General features: G+C 39.4%; 1 long non-coding RNA gene across 1 annotated transcript in view; it reads left to right on the top strand.

The window, feature by feature from the left end:
- LOC148225468 (uncharacterized) overlaps positions 1-18,098 on the top strand; it is a 190,845-nt gene that overhangs the window by 165,083 nt on the left and 7,664 nt on the right. Inside the window, exon 4 of the long non-coding RNA XR_015807541.1 lies at positions 14,498-14,628. This is a non-coding gene — a long non-coding RNA (uncharacterized LOC148225468). The remainder of the gene's footprint in view (positions 1-14,497; positions 14,629-18,098) is intronic.

Genomic DNA, 18,098 nt, shown 5'->3' with positions numbered 1-18,098 from the left:
GCAGCAGCTTTCAAAAAATCTTTGGAAAGTGCTATTGTATGCCCTGCACGCTGAAAAAGACAAAAATCTATTTATATCTGAAATTGCACTTATTTTACACATAATAATAGCTAGTTTAAAAACAAAAGGAAACGGCATTGAAATATATAGCCTTTTGTCATTTATTTATTTCAACTTCTGTGCCCCTTAGCTTCAATGTCACTTTATTTTCATTGAGCTGCTTAAATTTTATTAAGGTTTCTTTTTACTTGGTGCTAAAATATTTGTGTTGACATAATTAGATCTTATGGTCATGGAATAACATTTATTCAGCTGAATATTCAGCATTTATTTAGTACATGTCCTTTTTCATTAACAAACTCTAACTTACAGCTCTTCTCCTCCAGTAACAGAAAGCAGAGTTCATGAAATTTACAGTGCCTTTTCTGTGAATGAAATTCACTAAAAACATTAGATTTTTTTTGTTGGAAACTGTATGCTCTGAGGGGAAATTAATTTTCCAATTTTTGGTGGTAGCTGTGGATTTTTGCTTATAATCAAGATTGTTTTTGGTTTTAGTTACAATTCACAACAGAATTTCTTCCCTAGAAATAGTCCTGTGTGGATGTGGCACTGGTGTGAGCCACGAGGATCTGCCCCATCATGAACAGAATGCAAAAAAACATTTCTGCAAAATACTTCCAAAAATTACTCCTGTATGAAGCAGTTGCTTAGCCATGAGTCACCTCCTCGTGTGGTGTAGGCGACCTACTGTAACAAGCTAGTTTGTACCCAGACCCTTTTTTAGTTCTCTCACCTCCTTTCAATCTGTCTAACAGCTTTCAAGAGACAGACGTGTCCCTGTGTGTGTCAGGAAAGGAAAGCAGCAGCTCATATCAGCGAGTGGGTATTTGTGAATCTGGGGAGATGGAGGGGACAATACTTGCATGGATATGAACGCAGGAAGATTTCAGTCTCCAGCCGACAACTTGTGTAAGTTCTGGTGTAGGCTTGCTCAGATTAACAGGGTTCTCTGATTTTTGGCTCAGAGAGTTCCCTCTTTAAAGGTCTGTAAAAGGAAGAAAGAGAAACTATGATATAGAATAAGCTTCTGGTTTAACAAAGTACAAATTGCTGTGTAAAAACTCACTTTGTTCCTCTAAGATGAACAAAACCTTAAAATTAATTGGAAAGGAAAAAACAATAGTAGAGGCAACGTAGCTTAACTGAGCTGTGAGGCTGTGGAAGGGTACATGCATAGAGTATTTTTTCAGGCAGATTTGATCTCACCCTTTTCTGAGCCAACTGCAAAACCCAAATCTCTATTGGCAGACACATAGCTGTAGTCCTCACAACACTCATTCTAAACTAATAAGCCTGGCAGAGAGAGAGTATATTAGCTCATTCTTAGTTCCAGCAGCTACCCAGAAGGCATTACAACACACTTGAGATATATCTCATACAAACTACTGATATGCCCACATTGCACAGAAGTGACTGCAGTGAGCTGTAGGGACAGCTCAGGCACCAGGAGTTGTGACAGCTCAGAGTGAGGTATTATACCTTACATCCCAAGCAGACTATTGCTGAGTCAAAGCTGTTTTAGCTGTAACTCCTGTGGCTGAACCTCTGAAAAGAGTCCAGTTTCTTTCAAAAATAATAATAAAAAGAATCAGTATTCTCAGGGCAGCATGTGTATTTCCAGTTTGTAAGCTCAACAAACCATATTTTAGCCTCAGGTATCTCTGAACATTTCTTGGGTGTAGAATATGTAATATAACTTCTAAGAAGTGCCTTGCTTACAGTCTGCTAAGTCAGGAAAAAAATCTCTGTAGGAGTGGGATGAATTAGGAGGAAGTATAACATATGGTCAGAGGAAAGAAATTGCTACTTTCTTGTCCCTAGCATTAAGCACACCTTAGAAGAAAATAAACTTTTTGTTTGTTTGTTTGGTTTGGTTTTTTTTTTTTCCTAGACTCCAGGTAGCATATCAGGAGCTGTCAGCTAAATTCAGGGCAAAGCTCAGGATTACTGAGTGGAAAACAGAGCCACCAGTACTTTGCTTACTCTTGGCAGAGATAGGAGCTGCAGCTGCTCAGGTGGGAGACAATCTCTGCTGGGAGCCTGTGCAGCCAACAAGGCCAACAGCATCTGGGGCTGGATCTAGAGCAGCATGGCCAGCACATCAAGGGGTGTGATCATTCCCCTTTTTGCAGCACTCCTTAGAGGGCAGCTGGAGTCCTGTATTCAGTTTCAGACCCTGGTACAAGAAAGATGTGGACTGAGTGGGGAAAATTCAGTGGAGGCACATCAAGATGGTCAGGGTCTGGGGCAAGTGCCCTATAGTGTAGAGGCTGAGGGGCCTGGGCTTGGCCCTAAAGCAGGGCCTTCTAGGACCGTGAGGAGGACTCCAAGAAGAGAGAATCAGGCTGCTCACAGCAGTGTGGCAGGAAGAAAAATGACAGTGAGCATAAATTTAAATAAGAGGAGTGGGAACAGCCCACAAGTGGAAGAGGCAGTCTACGGGCTCATACAGTCTCTGCATTTGGAGGTTTGCAGCAGCCAGCTGTATGAAGTCGTGAGCTATGTTATCTAGTCTCATAGCTGAGCCTGTTCTGACCAGAAAGCTGAACTAAACACCTCCAGGGATCCCTGTCAATCTCAATTATTCTGTATCCTATTTCTCCAACAGTTTTTTTAGGAAGCGCATTCAGTTTTTTTTCACCAAAGCACATCCATGTCTCAGACTGCTCATAAAGGATCTCCTAAAGGCAGCAACTGTAACTGTAAGCAAACATATTTTTATCAAAATATTAGCCAAAAGAATTGACTGTTTCATTTTAGGTCTAATGAATGAATAATGTGAGATAACATTAGATGTTTGCATGAGTTTCACATGCAAAATCATGCATGTGAAAGTTCCTTTCACAGCAGAGGTCTTTTTTCCCCTTTGTCAGTCCTTTGTCACTGCTTAGTTCTCCAACTGCATTTTCCTTCTCTTAACAGATTTGTTCCTTTGCTCTCAAGCCCCCTTATATATAGATATAACTTCTTTTACTGGAATTCTTTGTAGTAGACTGATTCAAGAATACACACAAGGGCAGGAACTGGGGGGATTACCAAGCACCATCTGATCTCCAGCAACAGATTACATACTCTTAGCCCATTTCAACCTTTTCAAGAAGCCTATTAGCTTATGTTTCTTACGTTTCTGGGGAAACTGAAGTCTTGTTTCTTCCTTCCAATGAACAAAAGACTGTGCAACAAATAAGTAGTAAAGATTTAGGGCAAAACTTCTTGTTTTGTGTTTCTGTACTTTTTTCCTTTTGGATAACTGTAGAGCACCTCTGAAAAGGCATATATTTTCAGTTGGGAATAAAGAAAGAAAATTCCTTTGGATATTAGTGTCTTCCTTGGTAAGGACAGTTGATAGAATCAACTTTATTAATTGTAATATTTATATACTTAACAATGTATCTAACTTCATTTATCATTACATGCTACTTTATGCATAATATTCTCATGTGTATTGTACAACATCAGAATAAGCTGGGTGTCAAATCTTTGAATATTCCATGTACAAGCTGTTTTGAACATTCAAGTGTGTTAAAATTGTGAATGATTAAAGAACAAAAAAAAGTAGGTGGACCTGAAGAAATGAGGGGAGAACTGACTTAAGAAATGCTATGAGAGGCTGACCCTATGGTACCCTGTTTTAAAAAATTAAGGGTCAATAACCTCTCACAATATAAAACTGAAAGAAAACCCCCAGATGCTTCACCTGGGCATCCTTCTTTCCTTAAGTCTACTCTAACATATTTTCTTGTACTGTCTAAAATATTGCTAAGTACTTCCCCAGCACAGTTCTGGTTACCTGCAAATGGGATTTGATCACACCGCTTTTATTCAGTATAAATCAAAACTATTTATAGCACTGCACTTGAAATTAATATTTTCAAAGTAATTTACAGGAATTGGACATCTACAGCCCTCAGATTTTTGTTTGAAATAACGGTACTGTGTTTGAGATTTTTTATTTTGAGAATTTTAGCCTGAAATCTTCAACTCCCACAATACAGCTGTGCTCAAAAATAAGCTTTTTTTTTTTTTTTTTTTTTTTTTTTTTTTTTTTTTTTGTTGCTGTTGTTGCATTAAAGTGAGTCATCGTTACATTTAATTTTTATGAAATGGACATGCATCATGAAATGAAGTTTTTCTTTGCTCTCAATTAAAACCACGGGTACAGCCATTTGTCCTTGGACTGAGATGTTGGTTTAAATTCCTCTGCCTGCATATATTTATTTAGACATTTCTCATTCATCATGGGTCATTCCCAGGCCTTTAGGTAACTAGCTAAATGTTGCTGCAGTTAAATTATCAGTTTGACTGAATGTCTTGATCTAGTGTACTGGCATAACTGCAAGGCTACATAACACTGACTCTTTATTCAGCTGGTCTTGTACTTTGATTTGGATGCAATGAACTGAATTTTATAAGACAGAAATTAAGTACAAAGACTACTCATGGGTTGCATGTGGTCATAAGGTTGAAGCTGCAAAGTGGTGCTACTTCTGGATCATACCTTCAGTCCTTGTTTGAGCACTGTTGACAGAAAGCACTCAAGAAGGCAACAAAGTAGATGAAAATTTCCCTGAATGAAAGGGACTACCTTAGAAAGAGTTAAAGCAATCAACATTAATTACTTTTACTCTCAAACAGTGATAAATTTAGCCATTACCAGCTACTGGGAGAGTTTCCTATGGGCTGTTTTAACCTATGACAGCCTGATTTTCTTTGGCTTCTACTCAGCCCTCCCCACCGATTAGCTTAGGCAGATATTCACTGGTCTCACATACTTACATACATACTGTTCTCAAAAGTTTAATTATTCCCACTTATAAAAGGCTAAGCTGTCTGTCTTGGAGCTGTTGATGTCAAGATGCTGAAAATGTCGAGATGAACGAAACCCAGATGATTCAAGTCTTGTCATGTGTTTAGCTGATGCTACTCTTCAGCTGCAGGTAACCACTCTATGGCAAAAATACCTGAGTACATCCTCTAAGCACTTCTCAGCTGGTCAGTTTGAAACCAGGTGGACTCCCACATGCTTTAACTACATCCTTCAGCAAGTCAGTGCTTAAGAGATTTACATCTTTCCTCCTTTGTCTACAGTCAGTCAGGATTTGTTTTGGTCTAAAGGTCTAGTCATGAGATCTGAGATGCTGTGTGGACAAACCAGGAGGTGGAGGTAACAAAGGAATGGTCATCTGGGCTCTGTACAGGAATTTTGCAAAGTCACCCTTACAGAAAACAAGGAGTAAGGAGGATAGGAAGACTCTTCCTGACAGCAGGCTAAAAGTTGCTTGTTAGAGTATTTTAAATTAGACAGACTTAGTCAAACCTACCTCACATAAATATTCAAAATGAAAAACAAGATGTTGTGTCATGCTGCCTTCAGACTGATGGAGCAGTAAGGTATTCAGTGAAGTAAGTCTTAGAGTACCAAACAAACAGGAAGGTACCTGAGAAGGCCACGGATCAGAGGTTTGATTGTTGTTGGAGAATCTGTCTTTCAAGCTGCTTATCTGTGCTAAAAATTGGTTTGAGCACTTCAAATTGCAAGTGCCCAATCTGCACAAAGTGGAAGTAATATGCTGACGAAGTCTTGTATAGGTAGCAATCAACATTATCCTGGATGAGCTACAATATTGCTAAGATGTTTTAAGGAGAACCTGCCAGAGAAGCATTACAGTAATTAACCCTGATTGTCAGAACGTTGGGCAGGCCTCAGTCTCAGAAGCTGAAGCATTCAAATAAATAAATAAATAAATAAATAAATACTTGATGTGCATCACTGCTTAAGGATGACAAGTCTGAAACCAGCATCCTGAGTCCATGAAGATAATAACGTGCTCACAGTTGATGTGAATGGATGACAACAGGAACCTTTAGAGGTGATTTGCAAAGGCAAAAAAAAAAAAGGGGTTGTACAATTTTCAGGTTTTTTTATGATGACTATAGAAGGCTTGAAAGCCTCTGCCCCTCCTCACATTTTATCTGATCTGTTTTCCTGGATGATTCTACAACAAAGTAGAGGGAAAGTATAATTACGATGCCACATCATACCATAGAAATAATACTGAGTTAGGAGAGAAAAGGACAATTATTTTTTTGTTTAAATTAAAACCACTGAGCTCTTTGTGTTTATTTAAATTAATATTTCTGGGAGCAGCTAGTTAATTTCAAACTCCTTTCTTACAGGTTTTACTTCTATCTCCTCCAAGATTCAGTACTTCCAATTCTACAAACAAATGCAGTAAAAAATGCTAATCCATTTCTTTGTGTACTTCACAGATATCTCCCAGGAAATAAAATAAAACCTGATATTACCAGTATGTTTAATAAAAATAAAATAAAATAAAATAAGTGTGAAGCTGCCACTCTGTTTTGTCACACAGCAAAACAAGGAGTGATGGTAAATGACATAATACCATTCTCTCTGCCATCTTTGAATCTGTAAATACTGCAACATTAAAATATGTGTGTTTAAGCTCTTAAATGAGATATCGTGTAAATAGCATCAATATCTGATACATTAGCATGCAGAAGTTACTACAGCAGCCTATTTAGCACGAGTAAGTCAACAGGATTGAAAGAAATTTGGAGATAAAAACATGTTCCAGGAAAGAAAAGTACACTACAAAAAAATGCATACTACTGGGTTTTTCTGGAAAATTGCATTCTCTTCTGTTATCTCACAAATCAAGATTGGTTTGGAGGAGCTCTTCTGTGACTAAAGTTATTACTCAGCAACAGCATTTACTGCCAGAGAGGGAGAAGGAATAATCAAAGCTGACCCAAACAGTGTAAGCAGATATTCCACATGGGGTAAAATTTTGAATGATTTATGATAAACAAAGCATTCATTAAATCTCTCTGAAAATAAGCACAGATAAGGCAACAGTCAGAGATGGCCAAAAGATCAATCAGAAAATAATTCACAGGAAGCTTAGTGCCAAAAGTAATTGACATAATCATCAAATCAATTTCTGATGGTACAAACACTTCTGCATTCAGTCTGTTTCCCTGTGCTGTAGATCATTTGTTTTGTCATTCTCATCACTGTTTCCCAATATGAGCTTGTAATAGTTTTGAGAAATTCAGGTACTTTCTGGAGTTTACTTTCCACATGCTCACAAAAATGCCAGGTGAGGGCCAGGTTACTGTTTCTGGTAAGTGAGCACTTATATGATATTTACCTTTGAGATGTAGTTTTATCCCCAGATGTTGTCTATTTTTGTATAAAAATAGAGAGCCTTGGGCACTGTGGACCTTTGTGCAAGATGTTCCTTCATAGTGATTACAAGGGAAGAAGTGCACAAACCTGGTTGCTGATGAGGGTTTTAGGCTAAGTCTTTAGATCATTAGTCAGAGCAATAGAAATGCCTTCCACAGTTCAAAGATTACTGTTCAAAGTCATAATGGAGACTACTTTTCAGAAAAAAAAAATCTATTATTTCAGCATAACTAAAGCACTTTTCAAAATGTGAGAAATTTAAAAGTAAAAATGGGGTATATTGCCATATCTACCAGAGTAAAGGAGAGAGAAAGGAATTATAGCTGGAGATACACACACTGCAGAACTGAATCAGAGTTTAATGTTTCTCTCAGGCAGTAGATCAGCCTGAATAGGGACCAGCTGTGAATAGAAGCATATTTTGTTTGCTGGTATGATCAGTAGAAATCATATGTTAGTAATTTAGAGCTGCCTCCCTGCCTATAAAGTGCTTATCTGTGCACTACCCAGAATTTTAAAGTTGTTTGGAAGCATAATAGTTGAAAAGTATTCGAGGTATTGATGGATATTTATGTCTGTTCAGCTAAGGAAAGGAGTCCACTGTGTACAAAACTATAATGTTATTTGTGTGCTTGTGCAATATAAGTAACCTACTCAATGTCTTAATTGTGGCACGTCATTCAGAAATATTTTATCAGTCTAAGAATGTGATATGTTTTGTAACTAGTGGACATTTCTTAAACCTTCACAGAAAAGAGAATATCATTTGGAAATGCCTAAAGGAAGAAAGAAAAAAATATCTGAAAGGGGATTCTTGGATTTTTTTTATTCTTAAAATTCAGATGCATTATAAGAGTAAAAAAATACACAATGGATATGATACATACAGGCAATCCAGTAAGGCTGTAAATAATATATAACTCTGGTCTATATTCCATTTTTGTGATTTCACTTTTATTTTAAGCCCAGACTGTTCAATGATGACTACTGATTTTTGATGTACAAGATGAAATACTATATTATTCAGTGTCTGGAAAATCTGAGCTAATACCCTTTCCTGATTTCATCCATCCTCAACCCTGCAGCCACTTTCCTGATTTCTTTTAAACACAAGTCAATAGTTCCTTCTCACATCTCTCTATCTGCCTGTAAAGGTCTCCCTTTACAACCACCTGTTGCTGAGGGGATATCTCAGCTCAAGACTCCTGGTGCAACATCTCAGAGCACTTCCCTCAGAGCGACTGCACTCAATTATTATGTCAGTATTGTTTCCTGACATAAGAAGTATGAAAACTGCATTTACAAGGAATTAGATTGTACAGTGTCCTTGCTAGGTTTGGTGAATGAACTAACCTCCTCCTCTATAACTAGTAATAAATAGTAACAAAACCTTTTGCTGACATTTTAAAGAATAGTGCAGAATGCAGGTAAAACACTGCAGAATTGATTTTGCACTTATCAGACAAGAAGAAATGTAATTATATTGCATTTTCCCAAGGACTGTTTTCTTTTATCTAGCCTCTTTATTTAAAAAACAAAAAACTGTAAGAATTCAGTAGTCTTCTATGGATGGCAGAAGGATTCCAAGCCATTGCAATTCCTGGGCTTTTTTTTCAGAGAGGCCTGTGCTACGTACCACTATGGTTTTCTATTTATATGCTATTATTTAAGCAAAATTCCAACTGGACCCAATTTTTCTGTGGAACTATGGGTTCTAAAGTGAAGCCCTTAGATCTCCTTTAACAGCCTGCTGCTCTGCAGAGCATTGTGTCACTCTGCTAAGACAAAATCAAGCAAATTTTCTCCTCTTTGGTTCTTGCCACTGTCAGGTAATCTCCTTTGCTATTTTTTGGACCACATGCACACAGTAATGCACCTGTGTTTTATATTTCTGTGGAAGATATTTTTTTATCTTACTCATTTTTTAAACTGCATTATTCTTCTTGGAATGAGTGAGACTGTGGAGGATGAACCCCTCACTGATATGAGGTAATAGAAGAAAAATAGAAACATTTTTGTTTCCTATTGTGACATGTAATTTGTCTGTATTCCTGAATTTTTCCCATGTCATACTGTTAGTTGATGGTTAAAAAGGCATCTTGATGCTCAAAGAAAAGGTCTGTACCTCTGAAATGGTGTTGGACTAGAAAGCCAGAAAATATTTTTTATCTAAATAAAGGTGAGGGTAGCTGACCTCTTGGAAACATAGTACCACTTCCAGGCTCTTCTTGGTTATGCCAAGCAATAGGACAAGAGGGCAGGAACTGATGCACAGGAAGTTCCATCTGAACATCAGGAAGAACTTCTTTACTGTGCTGAGCACTGGGACAGATTACCCAGAGGGTTGTGGAGTCTCCCTCACTGGAAACATTCAAGAACCATCTGGACACAGCCCTGGGCTATGTGCTCTAGGAAGACCCTGCTTGAACAGGGAGGTTGAAACAGACAACCCACTGTGGTCCCTTTAAATTTACCCATTCGGCAATTTTAAAACTGGTTGGAAAGATAACCACTGATCTAAGTGCATGCTTGCTCTGGCCTGAGGAATATCCAAATAAACTTTGATGCTATCAGGTTTCAAATAATAAATTCAAATTCCAACCATGATTTAAAAGCCAAACTATTGCAACCCAGTTACCCCTTTTACTAGTACTTTGCAGTTTCTGCAGCATCACACAGATGGTCCAATGAGTGGAGTTAGAAAATAATAGAAAATTTTAAAAGTCTTAAAAAAAATCATTTAATTACTTTTCATTTCTCCTACTTGCACTTGATAAATGAACATATTAAACTGTGAAGACTCAGGAGCCTCCAAAAGCCTTTGATGTGTATTAGAATTATCTAATAATTAACCTCAGGATTCACCAGCATGACTCATTGAGGTGAAGTGAAACAGTGCTTATGATGAAGGGAATTCCAGATCTGCCAGCCCCAAGGAAGCAAGCCTGCTTCATTCTCCTACACTTTGTCATGGAGAGCTGTGAGTTCCCCTGATCTACCTTTCGTTGCATTTCATTCTTGATGAGAGGCTCTTTTTCAGTACAGCTTTTTATAAACCGCTGGGCACATCATTTTTAAAGGACAATATTGAGAAATAGCATTTGGCTTGCATAATATATATGCAAAAAGAAGATATATTTTCATTGGACTGTTTTTTGTTCCTGTACCTGATATTAGAGAGCATTGTTCATCCTGGGTTCTCTATTAAATATTTTATATTGATGTGGCTACCTAAACTAAGACTGAGCCCTTTCTTTAGAGTGAGAAAGCCTATGCTCACAACTTCCTCTGCATTTTTGGCTATTTCAGCATGGATACCTGTCTAACCTCTGCTCTAGAGAAGGACACTACTTCAGGTCCTACAAGTACCATTGAAGAGGTACTGGTTTTGTGTTAATAAATTGCTCCCCTTGCCTTTAACCACAAGCATAACGATTCATAATAATGCAACTTCTTATTTGTAGCAGGGTCAGAAGTGGTCGCTGATTTTATGTACTCGATTAAGTAAGTACTTTCAACCTGAATTTGTAATGCACTGGAAAGCATCAATGCCAATTGGACCGAATGGTAAATGAGGGCATCAGCAGCTCCCAGAAAATGAACACTCAAAGCCAGGAATTGATTAAAGAATGGACATTTAAAAACCTGGGCAGCAGTTTCTGTTGTCTGTGACTCTCTGCGTGCTTTTATAAAGTGCCCTAGGAGGCAAGGTAGCCTCAGACTCACTGAAGATGGCCACAGTGATGATTGACCAGCCAGGGTCACTGTTTTGCTTTCATTCACAGTATGGTTCAGGAGGGAAGGTGTTGACAGTAATGTCTACAGATTTGAGCAGTGGCAGTACTAAGAAAAATTACACAAGGCAATGCTTTAATCTACTGTTTAAAGTCTACTTCTCTGTAAGCATACACTGTCTTAGACCTGCATTTCCAGAGCCCCTTCCAGAGTAAATCAAAATATTCTCTAGAACTAGAGTCAACAATATTTCTTAGTTTCCAGTTTCACAGATTTTACCTAAGTCTTTGGAGGGATTTCTAGGAAAAGACAAGGTGAGGAAGGACTGGTCTTGCTGAAACAAGGAAGAACTTACCATGGAAGTAATGCCTTTTGAGATGTCCTAACACTGCCCCACACCCTTAAAGACTAAGTAGTAATTTCTCAGTGTTAACAAATGTTGTCTTCAACCTGTAGTCACAAAGTTGTATCAGGAGAGGGGCAATATATGTTGCATTATATTATCATAGAATCACATAATGGTTTGGGTTGGAAGAAACCTTACAGCTCATCTAGTTCTAACACTGCCATGGGCAGGGACATTTTCCACTAGACCAGGTTAGTCAAAGCCACACCCAGACTGCCCTTGATCACTGCCAGGGATGGGAAATCCACAGTTTCTCTGGGCAACCTGTTCCAGTGCCTGGATTGCTCACAGACATTTGTGTTGCTCCCTCAGCAGACATCTGGGTAGCTAGAATGCCCCCTCAAGTTGAGAGCTTGTGAGCAGGATGCCTCCTGTGTGTGGAGTAAGAAGGCTTTGTTGACAGGCTCGCCCTGATCAGGTGCCTGTAGCAGACCCCAGCAACAAGGTAGCTTTTGTTGGTTCTGTCCTTGATTTTTACCCTCAGATTCTCAATCTGTTTGCAGCTGGTTTGTTCTCTTTTCCTTTCTTCTCGGTCAAGTGTTCACCAACAGTGACCAACACTTCAATTTGCAAAAAACTAATGAATTTCATTGTGCTTTGAACTGAGATTTGAAGTCTCACAAAATCTTCTGAAAGTACCTCTCAAGAAAAAGGAAGCATGCTCTCTCTCTCTCTGATAGACTACATTATATTTATCTTCACTGTACATCCACTGCCTTGCAGTGCACTTCCAAGTCCAGATTTTCAAGATCACTGACACAAAAAATTAATCCATGTGTTTTCCTAACACATAGGTCTAAAAGCATTTATGTCTTCTAAAAGCAGTGCAGTTTATCTAGGCTAAAGCTAGTATGTTTCTTCTGCTGAAGTGAAGCAGCAGATGTATTCAAAATATTACTTGTATTAGTGCAACCTGAGATACAACTGCCAGGGTGAAATTTCCTTCCATCTGTAGCAAGTCTGAGTCATACTGAAACTGAAGTTATAATTTATTTATTGCTGTCAAAGGAGCTCCCTTTCCTTTTCGTACTTGAATACAGTGAAAAGTCTCAGATGAACTGTAGTTAATAATAGTTTGTGGTCAACCCGGGGAGGCACTTCAAGCAGTCATATTTGCTTTTGACCACGTTCTGTTCAACATTCTCACTGCTGATGTGGCCAGTGGAGCAGGGAGAGCACCTACATTAATTAAGAGGTTCAGTATTTGAAAGACTACATAGGATTTCAAACCCAGGTGAGCATCTGCAGTTTGAAAACAGAAAACCAGAGATTTGTAAAGGACAAATGGAGCCTTGGAACTGGGGATGAGGATTTTAAATGGGCTGGTAGCAACTGGGTGGAAAAATAATTCCAAGTTTACAATGTGCCACAATTTCATATGAGGCTGCTTCAAAAGAACAAATCTCATTCAGAGATGTTTTAAGAAAACTGCTGGCTGTAAGACAGAGGAATGAAATTATTCTGCTCTACTTGCCACTGGAGGAGCCTCAGTTGAAGTACTGTATCCAATTTAGGGCATTGCACTTAAAGACAGATGTATACCAAGTGGAAATAGAAGAAAGCAGCAGGAATGATCAGCCACGGAGGCAAGCTGAATCAAGTAGCCTTCTTTCTTTTGATAAAAAGGAAAAGCAAGAAAGAAGGCTGATAATGACCTCTGATCTCATAAAAGTTTTTTTGTGAAAAAGGAGGTGGTCTGTCGTCCCCTGAGTCCAAGAGAGGAAGGCCCAGAAGAAATAAGCTTGCTTCTCCAGAAATTATATTTAAATTATATATAAGGAAGAACAATCTAGTGACAAGATTTATGAGAGCATTAGAGCAAGATAACAAGATACAGGTCAGATTTCAATTAGTGAAGATTTTTAAGGACAATTTAGGCTTAGGTGTGGTGGGTTAGATGTAACCTGAACCTTGTTCTTTGATGGGATATGAAGAAGCTGACTTTTAAATGTCCCTTCTCACACTGAAATTTCAAAAGGGTGAATTCCACCTTCCCCTTTCTCTGTGCAGTGCTGTAAAATGGGGGTTCAGAGGTGCTGCAAGTAAAGACAGTCATTTAACTTTAAAGAAAATTATCTTTTGCCATGTGTGCTTCAAACATGCTGTCCCTTTTCATGGCATCATAAAGATTGACAAGAAATTTGGACCAGAACAACAAATGCTGCAAAGTTAGGAGCTAAAAGAGATTTATAATCCATATCCCTAATATCTGACTATCTGAATTCCTCCTGGTTCCCTAATGTCTATATGAAATAGTAATTAAAAATATATTCTGATGCTGTGATGTTGCCTTTACTGTTCTCAGTGGGAAATTAAAAAATAATGTCAGTCCTCTGTGAGAGGATTGGGTCATGAATTGCATGAACTTTTCACACTGCAATCTAAGACTACTTCCCCTCACCCCCCACCTTCCCCAAGAGTCCTTAGGGATTTATTGAATTTGAAAACTTTGCCATGAGATTAAATCATATTATCATGCAAAAAATATACTTAAGCTGACCAAACCACCCAGCTAAAATTTACAGGATGACTTTCTACAGCAGAGATCTTCCACAAGAAAATCTCCCATTTCATAGGCTACATGGCCATGTGAGTATGAAAAGACAAACTTGAAAATGTTTCCCTTCTTATTATTCAGCAGACAAACATGAAATCTCTGACTCAGCACAATAAAGCCTTTTTCCAATCAACACAAAATAATTATTAGGAAGGCTTCAAAAGTGTTATGTAGGATTATTCTGAAAATTGCTGTCTGAGGATGCCTTAATGGGGATATGACTGGTTTTGAATAAGGATGTGTAAGTCACTATCAATTTTCATCAAGGTGGCCCAGGCCTGTTTATCCTCTTGCTGTATGTGATGACACGCATTTCAGCCTAGGTGAAAATGTCCTGTCCATCTCCTAGAAAAGTTTAATAATTTATTTGTAGCCCAACTCATTCTAGACTTGTGCACACTGCTCATTCTCTGCACTGCACAGCCGTCTCTTAAAGCAGCAGTACTGCATGCTTCAAACAGCTTTGCCTGACACCTTCCTGGTTTTCATTATATTGTTGTGTTGTGTTTTCAAAACAAAACAGAATGAAGAATCGATACTGAGGATGTTTGGGAGAAATATCATGACCTTGGCTGCAAATTCAGCAACCAAGGTACAACCTGGTACAATTCAGCAACCAAGCTGCAAAGTCGGTTTCGCCTCGCTACCACCAAGGTGAGGACACAGAGCAAAAAAGTTGCTCATGACATAACTATAGGGTGTCAAGCTAAATATATATATGGTGCTTTTAAACTAGCAGCATCTCATTAGCTTTCTTCTCTTTTGCTGTTTGTAGCCAGTCTTTGCTCTATGGTAATGCATATGGCACAGGAAAACAATGTTTCCTCTGTTTTCTCCATTAAGGAGTCTATGGCTCTATTTTAGCAGATCAATATGATGCTGCACTCCACCAAGAACTGGCTCATGTCACACCTGAAATCACAGTAGGCTGAATGAGGTGAAGCCACGTCGTCTCACTCATCAAGCTTTCTGTTTTTCTCTTGCTTGTTTTTCTACCTGAGCAGGCAGTCCTGCTTCAGACTGTAATCATCAGCTCTGCATCCAGATTTTTGAGCTATTAGAGTGCAGCTGGTCTGTGACTCAGCAGTTCTACTTGCAGTATGTTTGCAGGATCAGTTCCACTGTAGTTGAAGCTGTTTCCAGCAGCATCCAGATGCTGGGCTGCTGAGGATGCCATCGCATGCATGCTGCACTGGTATTGATCAGAAGCCTCCTGAAATCTGAATTACTTCTGTCTTTATCCCCGCTGTTGCTTTTAAAGGGTAGTATACAGTGTTGGGAAGTACCACTCTTGCTCCTGAAGAGAGGAGCTGCTGAAGACTCAGAAATCAGAAGCAGGTGATCATATCTGAACTAGGATAGTTTGGGACTGCAAAACTCAGCTGCAGGGAGGCACGTACAGTCTCACACCACAATTTCCCCCCTTGCATCAAATGAAATTGCTGAATGAAAAAAAGACAGACTGGCAGCTTTGATAACTATGGGGCTGGATAACTGCATCTATGCAAGCAGAAAGCTTTTTTCACATTGTTAAATTCCCACTCTCTGAAATCTATGAGTTTCCCATCCTCTGCCTCATCTTCTTCGCACCAAACTACTGTTCTGCAGATCAGCATCTTTCCCATCCAGATTCTCCCTCTCTATGGCACACTGGGATTTTTAAAAGTTTTGTTCTTCTGTACCAAAGGACCTGACAATCTGTCGTCTTTTTGGAAGAACTTAGTGGCTTGGAATGGCTAGGACCATGTCATTAAATGTAGACCTAAGGTTTTGTCTGCAGATTATGAGTTTGGGTTAAGTGGCAATTTCTAACTCCATGAAATTATTTCCCAGCCCACATGCCCTCTCGCTCTACCTCTCAGTGTTTTGAGAACTTAATAGTTACCAGAACCACACACTTTATGCCAGTTTCTGGACTGATCAATGGTGTCTTCTGTAATGCAAGATTAGAGACCAAGCAATATGCATGTACTATTACAGGGTAATAGGTTCTAAAATTCAGAGAATCCAGGTTGCCTTGCTAATGGAATAAATCTGTTTCCTAGGACCTAACGGCAACAGCACATTTACACAGCTAAACATGAACTTTGGGTATCCTCCTGTAATGTGACAGCCCCCCAAAAGAGCATCAGCAATTTAACAGACTTTACGCTTTGTCTTACTTTTCCTTTCTTTTTCATATAAGTGATCCTCAAGTTTTGCTGATAATGTAGTGAAAGAGAGCCACATCCCACATAGAAGCTGTTCTTGCCCAAACACATGTGTGCAGAAAGTATTTTCATCTATGTGTGCATTTCTGCTGTGGTTGCTCACTGGAAGATTTGTGCTATAACAGCACAATTTTGAGCTTTATCTCAGCTTCAGTAAGTGGACTGCTGCAAACCTTCAAAAGCACCATAGCTTTGATGCTGCCTCTGCACTTTTCTGACAGTTTCACTATCCCCCCAACACAACATATTTGCAAGAGCTTGTAGTGACAGGATAAGAGGGTATGGCTTCTAACTAAAAGACAAAAGGTTTTGATTAGACATTAGGAAAAATAATTTATTGTAAGGGTGGTGAGGCACTGGAAGAAGTTGCCCAGAGAAATTGTGAATGCTCCGTGCCTGCAATGGTTAGATGGGGCTCTGGTAATCCTGGTCTAGTGAAAGGTGTCCCTGCCCACAGCTGGGAAGTTGGAACTAGATGAAATTTGAGGTCTTTTCCAACCCAGACCACTCTGATTCTATGAACATTCCCACAGCTCACATCATACACATAGCCAGTATTAATTGCCTCGCTATAACAAGACAGGCAAAACTAGCATTGAAGAAAAAGCAAGTATTACAGAAGGTGGCCCTAGAGCCTGCCAAGTGCAGCCCTGTGGCTGAGAGGTCCAATTTAAGCTGGAGGCTTGCAAGCCCCAAGTGTATGCCACTTCATTTTGCCCAGACTTAGAGCAGATAGCCAGGAACACTTGTTTGTCCTCATTGTCATCCAAAACGGGACAGTTTGATGCAACCATGCTGCAGATGCTTTTGTGTCAGAAGGCCCAGCTCTTGTGTGTGCCCTTCAGCCCCTGCTACACAGGTGACTTCCATCTCTGAGCACTGGCTGGCTGTGGGGAAGGACAGCCTTTTGTGAGCCTTTTCTCCCCATCCTGGCCCCACAGCTCAAAGTCATGATGTCTGCAGTTTCACACCATCCCCTGGTGGGCTCAGACTTCCCCCTTTGGAAGAAGTGTGTGTCCTGGAAGGAAAGAAGGATGGACACCTGCTTAAAATCAGTGCTTGGCTGCGAGTGCTCCCCTGTATGGTGCCAGCAGCACTCAGGGAGATTTGCCTCCCTGCAGGCAGCACCTCTGTGCTGAGCTGAGCCCTGAGCTCCGGGTGTCTTTAGTCCTCCCTATGCCCTGTGCTCTTTATGCTATCAGCTGTCTTGTCTTTCTTCTTTCCCTGCCTCTCCCCATTTCTTTTTCCTTTGGGACTTCTCTTTGCCTCTCCCCTTCAGGCTTCCTGTCTCCCCTCCGAGCCGGCACTTCCGACAGCAGGAATTTCAAGATATGGCATGCTCATACATTTTGTATTAGCTCTAGGGGCTCTTAAGCCTTCTGACATCACAGGGTTACACAAACTAGCAAGCACTGTAGTCCAGGAAAGCACCTGGAAGTAAGAGAAAAGGAGGGGGGTAAATTAAATGCTTAGCAACAGGAATGCCACACTTTTGAAGTATTAACTAGCTGCTCATTCAATCGCAAAGGGTTACTGCATTAAGAACTCACATTAGAATTAAGCAGGAGAGAAAAAACACTTGCTGGCTGAAGGCTGAGGATAAACCCAGCATTTCTGTATCACTGCCTAGGGTAAAGAAAAACCGTAATTACAATACTTTTCTTTGAATAAGATTTCAGTCGAAACAGCACATTTCTCAGATTCTACATGATACATGCATTAATATTTATTCATTTTCTATGACCTTTAGATAATTCCTAAGGGTCTTATTTTGTTAGCATTGATGGTTGCTTATTTTTTTATGCTTCTTCTGTACAGTGGTCCAAAGCTTCATCACCATATATCAGCATCTTTCTTATCTTTGGAAACCTATTCCTGTGAACAGGGTGAAAAAATGAGGTGCTGATTTTGTTC

This window comes from Sturnus vulgaris, chromosome 1, assembly GCF_052056855.1.
Source record: "Sturnus vulgaris isolate bStuVul1 chromosome 1, bStuVul1.hap1, whole genome shotgun sequence".
NCBI lineage: Eukaryota > Metazoa > Chordata > Aves > Passeriformes > Sturnidae > Sturnus > Sturnus vulgaris.
Note: the sequence above shows the minus strand (reverse complement) of the source record. Positions and strands in the feature narration are given on the sequence as shown.